A 12,905-nucleotide genomic window follows, 5' to 3' on the forward strand; every position below is an offset into this window, starting at 1 on the left:
AATACTGTCCCTAGTTATTAAAAGCTATGCTCTTATCAAAATCATTGATTTCTAAGTCAGACACTATCTGTTCAGACTTATGCTCTGAAACATAAAATAATTATCAAGCTGCTAACTCAAGTTTTATGTGAGCAGCGAAGTTGACTGGGTTGGAAATTCAGATAAACAAACAAAATAACACATTGTTTAGGGACTACCACTTTAAACTGACTCAAAAAACACCAGTTTAAATTTAAACAGGTGGGTGCTTGGGGGAAATTTCTTGAACGCCATCCTCCTTTCTGCAGGAGGTGTAGAGGTGAAAGAAGTAACCTTGACACAGACATGATCAGCCAAAAACAACGTCATTAAAGCCTGCTGGAGTGATTCAGTTGAGGTAATGGCTTTAACTTTTGAAGGGCAGTATTTTAATATAACGCAAAAAAAAGGCATTGAAATTTGGGAGAAGGTTGTTTTGATACAGTGTTAGTCTGGGGGAAGTGGCTGTTAAATAAAGCATGTTCATCTTTTCTTCAGTCTGATGTGACCTGTTACAAAATAAATAATCCTCTTTTGTGCATCAAAAAGTGTTGCAATTGTGTTTTTTGTTGAGTGTAAGATTCTAATCTGAAGGTCCAGTCGCGGTTGTTCCAATAAAGACTTGCCACCAACATTGGTGAGTTCGCTCTCCTCTGTAGGCTAAACAGTCCACGTCGACCATGGCAGTCCATCCAGGATCCCAGCCAAACGCTGTGCTGTCACCCCCCTTATTTTTTGGCCTTTTTCAGCGCAAATGTCACTGCAAGTAAACAGTGCAAGCTGCTGATTGCCATCCATGTTTGTTTTGTTGCCAGAACACGCAACAAGTGGCGTTCTCGTGGGATTTGTGGGGTGGTCTTCCGCCGGAGCTCCAGTGGTTACCGATCAGTCGCCCAGTGTGTTCTCTAGTGTATTAACTTCCTGTCAAAGGCTTAAGAAAACGGAACAAATGATGGAAACCATTTGAAGCTATGCCTGTTGCAAATGTTAACTTTCTGAAGTGAAAACTGTTAGAATTTGGCAAAAAAAACCCATCTAAATCCTGCTATCAGAAACATGTCAGATATAAAATACACCCACGTAAAGAAAAGACCTCAGTCGTGTTAGATTGGTGGGAGTTGGAAAGGCTGACCTTTGGAAAATGAGACGTTGGTAATCTGTACAGCCTTTGTGCCCTCTGATGGCAGTGTGATGATGACGGTGGAAGCCTATCACAGGCACAATCAGTTTACACATTGGATTTTTTACGTTTGTCATTTATCATCTGCGTCTTCCACTGAAATTAATATCACATACAGACAGGAAAAAGCACACAAACACACACGACCGCAGGATGCGATCAGAATTTGAACATCCTCTCTGCCCCCTCAACATCCTGTGTGAAAACCCAACTACCACAGCAGCACAGGAAGTCGTGTCTGTGAGGAAGGACACCGGGGTTAGCGGGGACGTGAGTACACCACAGCGAGATGAGCTGAATGAAAAAGAAATGACGCAAATATTGCAATCAATACTAATAGAGTTTAGGTTCAATGCCACTTCCTCCCCGTTGCCGTATGCAAGCTGGGAGTTGAAAAGTGCCTGACAGACGTTGGATGACATCCATTCATCAGCACATGAGGCGCTCAGCCAGCTGATCGAGTGCGCCGACCTGTGTGAAAGAGTCAGTGCTAATGTGATTAGGTTTGATCCTGCAGATGATTTGCCTCAGGACATTGGTCTGCTCTCTGATCCTTCTTAATTGATACACGGATGTGGGTGGATGGCTAAGGCTATCTAACAAGGGAAGAGGGAGGAGGATGAAGAGGGGGAGTAAGCAGTGTATGCAGAGAAGAGGGTAGAAGAGGCACCTGCTGGGTCCACATGGCTTTGAATGGCCCAGTTTAAGTGGCTGCACTCACGCATCAGTCTGAAGCGCTGCCCCTGCTGTGAGCAAATGTGGTTGCGAGCACATGGTGCCTCTGATCAAGGCTATTGGCAAGGTGGTTTGTGTTATCCGGGGGGAGGATCAGAGATGGTGGGCTAAGTTTTTGTATTTTCAGGGAGTTGAAGCACAGGTGCATGTTGTAAAAAGGGATAGTTAAAGGTGAAATGGGGATAGAGAAGAGAGAAAGAAGGAGGTACAAAGAGAAGTTGGGGCTGGGAAGGAAAAACAAGTACAGCAAACAACAGAAGGGGGAGAATAGAGTGGTGCCAGTGTTTTAAAGCAACGTTGTGCAACACTTTTATTGTAAAATAACAGCTTCAAAATCATTTTGATGGGACGCTAACCTCTGTGAGAAACACTTCATTACACTACCTCACACACCACAAACTATGGGTCTTCAGTTAAGAAGAAGCTAGCTAATCATCACCTCTGCCAAAGAGGTTATGTTTTCACCAGTGTCAGTTTGTTACATTCAAATTACATTCAGAGAATTTGGCAGAAACTTTTGTCCAAAGCGACTGACAGTAATTCATACATTCATACAGTGATGGCAGTGGCTGCCATATAAGGTGCCAACCAGCACATCAGGAGCAGTTTGGGGTTCAGTATCTTGCCCAAGGACACTTTGACATGCAGACCAGGGGAACTGAACCAGCAACCTTCTGATAACAAGACGCTGGCTCTACCCCTGAGCCACAGCCACCAGCTGTTTGTTGGTTGGTTAGTTTGTGAGCATGGTCACACAAAAACTTCTCAACGAATTTCTATGAATCTGGGATGGAGGATGGGTCCCGGCCCAGAATAGACCCCTTTTGGTGCGGATCCTGGTAATGGGACAGATGCTCTTTTTTCTTCGTTCTGTCTTTAACAATGTGTTTTTCAAAATGTTTTGTTACCTTCTCAGGGAAAATGGTGGAAGTATGCCCAACCTACTCCATGCTCATTTGGATCCAAGAATGTACTATAGGGCACTGACTTTGATGGATTTACTGTCTATCAGACTACAAATGAGACAAGAGTTAAGTTGGTCATAGTGCTGGAGTGGAGTGGTTCTCAACCCTTATTCACAGATTTTGAGTGAAACAACTTAATATTTTATAGAGCGAATAACTCAATTTACAGAGTTTCCAAGTTGCTAAACTACCTGCTTACTGCTGCAAACTGTAGCTGTTGTTGGCTAGTTAGCGATGCAGCTAGCGGCCTCTAATAACTGATAATGGCCTGGCTGGGAGCTTGGAGCACCAGGGAAGTGTAACTTGTTTTTGACATAAGCACCCTTTGGACCGCCAGGAGGAGGAGGTTTTCCGATCCAGGGGGGTGGTTGCGGTGCCCCTTTGTTAATTTTGCCCCCTGACCCTTAGAAGATCTGTGTACGCCACTGATAGGAGCTTAAATGTCCCGTTTTTGTGCCTCACTTGTACTATGATGTCTTGCTCCCTTGGATTTTCTTTACACATGCATTCATCTGAGTGCCGGTGGTAGTGTTCTTTGACAATCACCTTTGTTCCATCAACACCTTCGGAATAAAGCAGCTCATGTAGGCTTACAATATCATCAGCTGGTTAATCGTCAAGTTAAAATGACTCAATAGTAGTCGACGATATAGAAAATCATTGATACCTTCTAAACTGCACTGAGGTGTTGTCTTTTGTTGTATAGCTGTGAGACTGTCATGGAGAGACGAGAGAATGGAGAGTGTGCGCTCGTGTTTTTCGACCCACTCAGCAGAGAGGAACATCTGCGCGGATCCACCTGCATGCAATCATCTGCGCACAACATCTGCGCCTATCTGTCAGCGAGCACAAAGGAACCAATCTACTTATCCAACACCACATTCAGATGCCAAAATTACTTTTCCATTTGAATTCTGCACCGCCATACACATGCCCATATTCAGGATCAGATGTCGAGAGTGTTTGTGAGTCACAGATTCTGATCGCTCATGGTCTTGGCAGAGGTTTCAGCCAGATAACATCAAATGGAAGTTGGAAACACACACACACACACACACACACACACACACACACACACATGCACACAGTTGGAGCAGTCGTCTATGTGAGTAACTACCAAGGCTGAGCTGAGGAGTCAGTTTATCAAGTGCCTGTTTGGTGGGTTAAAGACAAAGCCAACTGGCTGCGCAGATGCCGGCCAAGTCTGCACTTAAAAGTTTCTTCTGCGTCTTACATACCGAAAACTCCTTTTCCTATTCAGTGTCACGGGGCGTTGCAGCGTTTCAAATAGATGAGCGGAGATACTCTAACAGTCACTTCCACCGCATCGTCGTCTCAGAACGACAGCGGGATGAGAGAACAACTTTCGCTATTACTCACAACAGAAGAGAAAGTTGACGGCTCCCTACAGCTGCTCTGTTTGACTGGGGAATCTTCAGACAAAATGTGAACTGAAATGAGTGGAACTTGGGAATAAGTGCAGTTATAGCTGGCGATTAGCATGAATATCCCAAAAAGGGGCAGAGAGATAGAATCAAGTAAAATTTCCCTCCCTGTGAAGTAGTCACTTTTGCCACTTAGCATGTGTAGAGGGTCTGGTAACTGATGAAATGAAGCAGTGAAATATGCGTATCTGATGGACTGAAGTGAAAAACATCTACAGCAGCGCATACACCAGCAGTGTGCCTGCGTGTGTGTGTGTGTGTGTGTCGTGCAGGTTGTGGGGCAGCTATGTGTGCATATGCAGTGTGAGGAGAGTGCTGGGGGGAGACCACCTACACTTCCACCTGCTCTGCCTTTTAGAGGGGCCTCTTCAATCACAAGGCCGGGGTCATTATGGATGCGAGCCTCTAGCCGCCAGGCATTGTTTAGCTATTTCTGTCCTTGCGCTTTACAGTGAAACATCGAGCGAGAGCCCCATTAAAACCTGCGCTTCAAAACACAAGCAGCCACGACAGGAAACATCAGGTCCTGTACATCAGGCTCTCCTGTTTCTCACGTGGATGATAAAACCCTGAAAAGAGCGAGGCAACATCTGAACTGTGTGGTCCTTTGGACTAACCAATGTGTTTCCTTATTTCTTGCCACGAACAGAGGATAAAATGCAGGAAGCAACAAAACAAACTTCTCTTTATTATGGAGGTAGATGTGATAATAAACCAAGACACCTCTGACTTTGCCCAGACTGACACGGTGATGAGTAATGACAAAGCAGTGAACTGTTTGACAGGCACTGTGAAGATGACTAAGTCCAAACTTTCAGAGTGAGATATGAAGGGGGAAGATGTTGTTTGTTCCTGACTTCAGGGAAAACTATTTGAAGGCTTTCTAATGCTGCACTCTTGTTTGTATCTCCGAGAAGCTGTTTCACTTCAAATCAGCCACGTTATATTACTTGAGAGGGTTTGGTTCGGGCGAGACGAAAGGTGAAACAAATTACACGTAATCGTAAGACTAAAAGAATAGTGTCACATTTGGGAAATGTATGTGTATATTTGTTTCCTCGCTGAAAGTAAGATGAAAAAACTGATATCACTTTTTAAAAGACGCTAGCAGCCGGCTAGCTTAATTTAGCACAAAGCCAAGAAAACGAGGGATATAGCTAAAAACAACCAGCTACAGGCAAGAAAAATGCTGGCTAATTAACAAGTTAAAACTTGTCTTAAACTAGTTGCTGTAAATTAGCTGTTTCCCCCTGATTCTGTCTAATATTGGCTAAATGGCCTGCTCTAGCTTCATGTGTAGCCCACTGAACAATAATGAGAGGTAGCCTATTCGTCTTCTAAGTTTATATCCCAGTAAGTCAAACTTTTCCTTCAGATAGCTACCTGATAGCCAGATAGCTGCCTGCTTTGTTCAGAACAGTGGTAATAGACTCTGCCATGCAAACAATCTGTGATTTGTGACCGAACGAGACTCCTAAAATGTATTAGCCTACACAGAAATGTAACATGAAAGGAATAGTTTGACATTTTGGAAATCTTTAAAAGTCTATACTTGCTTTCCTGCTGAGAGTTAGTTGAGAAGATTGATACCCCTCTCAGAATAAGATAGCAGCCGGTTAGCTCAGCTTAGCACAAAGACTGGAAGAAGAGGGAGATAGCTAACAAAACCTAGCGACCAACACCAAAAACTCACTAATTAACAAATTTAATCTTGTTTGTCGAATCAATAAAGATCATTTTTTTAAAAAGTGTAAAAATGTTAGTTTTAGCTGTAAGTTAGTTAATTCCAGCTAATTTCGGCTAAATAGCTAGCTGTAGCTTCAAATTCGCCGTACAGACATGGGAGTGGTTTAAGTTTATTGCCAAGAAATGTCTAACTATCCTTCAAATAGTACCAATTCTCAGTGTTTTCTTGAAGGACGAGAGTTCGATGTGAAGATACCTCTCTCAAATATCAGCTAACAGTTGGTTAGTTTAGTTTAGTCACATGACTGGAAACAGAGGGAGATAGCTAACAAAATACAGCTTGCAATAAGCTCACTAATTAAAAAGCTATATCTTGTTTGTTGAAACAATAAAAAAAAAACTGAAGTGTAAAAATGATCCCTTTTTCATATAATGGGCGATTATTTAGCTGTTTAGCTTTTAGTGGCTCTTAGGCTGTTGTTCTTGCTCATCTAGGCTAATGGGCTGCTATACGAGCTATGCATTCAAATTTGACGAACTTCCATGTTTTCTTAAAGTATGACGGCCTCAAAACTTCTTAGGTTTAGCCAGATGCCTTCTCTGTGGTAAACGACTCTCCCGTGCAAACAATTAAACAGCGATTTGTGACCTAACGAGACTCTTAAATTGCTCATGGAGAGTCTATATTTGTAGCAGAGCTTCCTAAATGTACTACTTAAGGTAAACTACATTAAAAGTGAGGTAATTAGCGTGCCACATAACAGACCACAAACTGCTAATTGTGCTGCCTGTGGTTGTCTCTGCTTGCCTCCACCCAACAGAACCTGCAGACTGCTCTTAACAAGCAACCCCGGCATCTATTCGGCACGAGATCACTGTCCGAGCTCAGAGCACGCAAACAGTAATTGTCAGCTGAGGTGTGATACGAAAACATGTCTGCTGGCAGGCTGAGCTGGGGCACGGAGCACGAACTGGTCTGTGTGTTTGTTTAGTTCAAGCTGTGCACAAGGTGGTGCACCAGCAAAAGTGCATTTACATATGTGAGTAAGAGTGTGACTGTGAGCGAGAGTGGAGCGCGGTGTCTGTGTTTGTGCTAGAGTGGATGAAATGTGTGGGTGTATGTGGGGGAGTCGGATGATTTTTACAGGCACTGATTCACTCGAGGGCGTCCGTGTCCAGGCTTGTTTAAGACGTGCCGGGTCCCGGGCATCGGGAATGGCGCTCAGTTACAGGATCACGCAAAGGCTCCCTGAGGCTTAAGAGGAGTTGCCGACGCAGACAAAGTCAGAAAATCTGCGGTCTTTTGTGTTGACAGAAAAACTTGCATGTGAATGTTTGCCCCCAGAAAGTGCTGGCAATGCACCTTTTCTCTGAACTCTCCCTAACCTGAGAAAATCCTAGTGGATTTCTATCACAGTGACACACACTCAAGTAAAAGCACATGTGTATTTCATGACTGATTGTGTTGCTGTTTGTTTATATTACTTAATGAGGTTTGAGGGCATATGAGTGACTTGTAACTTACTCACTCCGCCGTCATCGGCTCGAACTCCACACCTTGTCGTCTCTGTCGAACAGTGACGTCATTCCCATCCAGGTCATGACCTCCTGATCATTCATATCCCCCTGAAGGGATTCCCTGGTCTGGCTTTACCTCCAGTATGACATCCTGGTGTGTAACACTGCAAAGTTTCCACTCTATTTATTTGGACGTGTCGGGGAAACCAGGAAGTGGACCAGACACTGAGGATGAGACTCAACGCAGACAAGAAACAACTGCTGACAGGCAGGGAGGAAAAGGGGGAGCTCTTGCAGAGCATGTGCGATTGTTCACACACGCAGATTCCTGATAAAGATTTTATTGGTTATCAAAGAAATGTGGGCTGCAATGGGAGCAGAAATGATGGAGCAGCTGCTTTTAAATCTGCCAAAGAGGGAAATAACTCCCGATCATGAGCTCCACAGAGGCTGACACTGCAATCCTCTGGAGGCATTTTGATTTAATAAGAGCCAAAGCCATGTTTTGACCATGTGGCAGATAAAGAACCGGGAAGAAACACACACACACACACACATAGCGGAGCTGCTGTGTGACTGAGCCAAACCATAAGTGAGAAGACCCACTCAAAGGAAAACTCAAAGTAGCTTGGCAGACGGCAAACACGCCGGGATCAAATGTGTGTGGACTCATGTCGTTTTTTTGTGTTTGCCACTTCAACACTGTGTGGATAAAATGTCCGCTATCTCGGATCCCTACATCCCTTGAGACACACACACACATACACACACACACACACACACACACACACACATACGCATGCATGCACACACACACACACACACACACACGCAGAGGAAAGATCTGGAGCCAATTGTCTCATGCCACAACACCCTCAACCTCCCCTCAGTTCCGCTAAATGTCTTCTTGCGCTACAGGCTCCCTGGGATTGAATTTATAACCCCGAATTGGGCAAGATCATTAAGAGCACATTCTGCATTCATTACCATGATGCATGTTCCTACACTACAGTCTTGTAAACAGACAAAGAAGGAAGGCAGAAGGAGGACGGGAGCAGAGCAGGGTTGAATGGAGCCATGGGACACAGCCAACCGTGTTGACCTCTGGCGCTAACATCAGTGACCCACACTTTTGACTGACGAACAGTTTTTCTATCACGTTTCCCCTCTCGCTCTCTGCAGAACGTGGCACGCCGCCTGCGACGAGGCCGCCCTCCTGTAGCGCCGGTCAGCTACCTGACTCACTGATCCTACCGGGCAGCTTCAGGTTCACTGAGCAGGATGGACGTTGGACCTTGCAAAGGAGATCTCAGAGTCCCTTCAGTTAGCGCAGCCACGGACAGCGCTGTGCGTGTGACTAAGCGGCTGCCCAACAGGCTTCCTACCCCCTCCCTGCTTTTATCATAAAGATGTGAGCAAGGGGTTGTGACAAGGCTGATGCACACAGAGAGGTCACAAGTCTTCCAGGGACAGAAGAGACAAGTTGTCCTTTTTTGACTCCAAAATGATCAAAGGATTTAGGACTTAGCTGGGGAAGAGAAAAAAAAAACCGAGAAGTAGTTTGGTGTCAGCATGGATTTCATGGCACATCACAGCAAAGATGAACTATTTAAAAATAAAAAAAAACACAGACATGTAATGTAAAATGTGTCTCCAAATGATAGATGTACAGCTTTTCCACTACAGCTCATTTGGATCTCGCCGTGTTGTGTGTGCATGTCCTCAGTACACTGCCATGGGCATGGGCGTAGGCGCAGTGTTTTTCCCTCCAACTATCTCGTCATGTAAGAACAGCGAGATCTTTTTTTAATTTGCTTTGGCAGCGTTTCATGCATGTGTCAATCACCGTGGCTGATATATGTCTGCTGTTAAGCCTGATTGACGGTGTTAACAATTTCAGTCCAGGAATTTGTCAAACATACATTAGAAACTGAGTTTAAAAAATCCCTTTTGAAGTTAAAGATACTAAGAATCTACCAAGGAAAATAGTCTACATTCACGCTAAAGGCTCTGTTAGCTGTATTTAGGCCATGAGATGCTCAAGCTTTTGTCATAAATTTAGGGTTTGGGGATATTGGGTGAAGGGTAAAGCAGTTTTTTTTTTTCTCTTGACGTCAAGCAAAGGATTCAAAATGAGTAATATTGCTGGGGAAAGCATTTGTTTTTACAAAAATGAAATATAGGATCCACCCAATAATTTTTGTACCCTAACCTGCCCTAACCATCTAAGTTTAGCATATTAACATGTTAGTATGTTGACATTCTGACTTCATAGAGCCAAACACAAAGTACAGCAAAGGCTGATGGGATTGTAACTACTTTTATAGGTACTTGGTCAAACAATGAATTCTAACACTAACACAGTACTAACATTAAGGGATCATCCGCAGGTGGACATGAATGCACCAAATTTCATTGCAATCTAGCCGCTATTTGTGAGATGTAACTCTTAGAAAACTGAAAAAGTGAACCTCACTGTGGTGCTAGAGGAAAGGTCAGGGGATCACCAAAGTGAAAACTATTCATCCTCTGGGGACCATGAATATCTAAGTTTGATGGTGATCAACGAGGTAGGCTTTCACACCAACGTGTTTTTGGTTTATGCACCTAACTTCGAACCACTCTGAGCATTTTGACTAGAAACATATTGGTCCAGAACTGAAAAAGTTGTTTCCCAGCTAGAACCAAAAATAGCAGGTAAGGTCTTTGACCTGAAGTGTAAACCAAAGTGGGTGTGTCATATTCTCTGGGTCATTGTCCATTGTGCAACTCCCTACAGTAATGACTCATCCTTGATTACATCCGCTCAAAGCTGGTGGAAACGCCCGCTGGTTCATTAGATAGTACCAGTGTTCCAAGAGTCTTGAACTGAACCAGTTCAAGAACCAAGGCTAATTTGGCGGGGAAGGGTTTCAGTGGACTGAGCGACCAACAGACCAACTAGCAGCCTGAGTGAGTGTCTTCCGACCAAGGCAGTTCAGGTGCTGATCCGGAGCCAGTGTCCACTCTGGAACATGTTCTTGTATTTCAACAACTAATGAAATTAAACCTGGTTCCAGAGCAGCACCAACACTTTTCTGGTCTACAATAAAGAGCCCCTTATATCAGGGGCTGGGGGCGGAATAATTGTGACCAAGGGCCAACTAAAGCCGCTGAAGACCGCCATTTTTAATAACCTGAGGTCGTGTGGCATGATTTGATGTGTCCCCAGGAGAATAAACAAAAGATTTTCACTTACAGATGCCAAATTGTAACAACAGTGGCCCGAGGACCAGGCATGTTTGGATGACAATGCAGTTATGCAAATCCAGAAGTAAAAAAGTCGATGAAGTCTGCCATCGTTATTTCTAGCAATGCTGGGAAATTGGAGACGTATACAGTGACTGAATGACGTGACTCTACAGTGGCTCTCATGCCCAGGGAAAAGCAAACACGTTCTTAAAAGTTTTGCAGGTTGCACCAGCCCAGAACCAGCACTTGGTTTGCTTTGGTCGAAAGGGGGTAATAGTCATCAGTGGTGTCCTGCTGCTGGTGTAGCTAAAAAATAAACCACACTCATAGACTGACACACTCGTAATCTAAGCAAAAATCAAATCGCATCAAACACGATTACTTGTAGAATTATTATATTTATTCCGTGAAAACAAGTCCCGATACAGTTAGGACGCAGGTCTTAAATCACTAAGACTTGCAGTTTCAGTTCCCCTTTCATGTTAAGGCAGAGTGCTTTCATGCAACGTCCGATGCTTGGATGCAGGTCAGGCTTGGAATCAATCATGCATCTCTGATTAGAAAGCTCTCCACTTTAGTCTTCAAATTAGTGGCACATGGAGGTTAGAGGAGATCTAAGCTGTCGGTAACATCAGCAGGCTGAGTGTGAATAGATCAACATCGTCTGTTTGGGAACAATAGCATGGAGGGGAGGAAAACACCATCAGGCTGTCATGTGATGTTGACGAGGATGATGATGATGATGATATAAACCATGATGGATCCCTCTATTAATAGACCTGGCAATAAAGTGACCACAGTCACAAAGGAGAACAGCAGCGCTGTGAATGAGAGGCCCCATTATGTCCGAATGAAGGAGTCAGCCACTCTGTCAAGAGGCCACTTTGCAAACAAACCTCATCTGACTGAGCATGTCTGTCTCTTTCCCCTTGCCCACCCGCTCTCTCTGCGCTAACCCCCGACTCCTTTCTGCTGAGTGGGTGTTTGGAAGAGTTCTGAAGGTCAGGGCAGAGACTCTGAAGTGAGGAGTGAACTCGGGGCTTTGACCTCTGATTGGCCCCTGGCTGCCCTAGCTGCTGTGAGTCACAGGGACGGAGCCGCCACGCCAACCGAGAGGGGCCCAGACAAGTAGGCTGCTGACAAAAGAAGAGTTGTGCAGAGGTGGCGAGGCACAATGGGATGGTTTGAGAGGAGGAGGAGGTGAGAAGAGCTCAATCTCCACCATAAGCACCTTATTGTTAAAGCCTGCTTAGTTAGGACAGAATGTATAGGGTGAGGAAATTAAGGGGATTTCCCTGTGTGTTGGTGATATTGTGCGATTGAGGTGAGAAAAGATGGGCTGCGTTAAAAACATATACTCCTTAATCTCTTACATGCTCTTACTCGTTCTGGGAATAAAGCAACACAATGTTAAAAGTTCATTCTACATGACCCATTGTCTCTGAAGACAACTAAATGCTTTCTGCAGCAGTGGAGGTGTGGGAGGGTTAGAAATAGGTTTATTTTTCTTATCTCCTCCCTTCATGCAGATGTTCACAATGTGGTTTAAAAAAAAATGAAAAAATCTTCATTCCACCCTTAGTGATAATACGTGCTTGTTCTCTCACACACACACACACACACACACACACACACGTACACACTTTGCTTAATCTTACGGTAAACAGCTTCCTTTCACCCTCAGGCCTTGCCTTTCCCAAACTCACCCAGGAACAGCAGCAGGTAACACTCGGCTGGTTTTTGGCACCCGTCCATGTGATCCCGACTGTTAAAACCGAGTCTGTTGCCAAGCAGCTCGTCCTGCCCTGGAACTCTTTGAAAGTTTGCCCAAAAAATATGCATAAAAAAAAACCAAAAACCCAAATCAACAGAAAAATCCTGGAGCAGTTTTTAGCGATAAGTAGGACTAGAGAGAGAGAGAGAGAGAAAAAAAAAAGCAGAACTCAGAAGAAGGAATTTCTGTACTCGAGTACACGGAGCAGCTCTAAATCTAAACAGACTAAACAAGACATGTGACTAATCGAGATGTGACTAAGATGTCGGCCACTTTTTTTTTTTTTTCTTCTTTGGCAAAAGCTGGAACCTGATAGCTGAAGCGTTGGACTAATCACCACATGGCATTGTTTG

The sequence above is a fragment of the Sparus aurata genome, chromosome 23 (assembly GCF_900880675.1).
Source record: "Sparus aurata chromosome 23, fSpaAur1.1, whole genome shotgun sequence".
Taxonomy (NCBI): domain Eukaryota; kingdom Metazoa; phylum Chordata; class Actinopteri; order Spariformes; family Sparidae; genus Sparus; species Sparus aurata.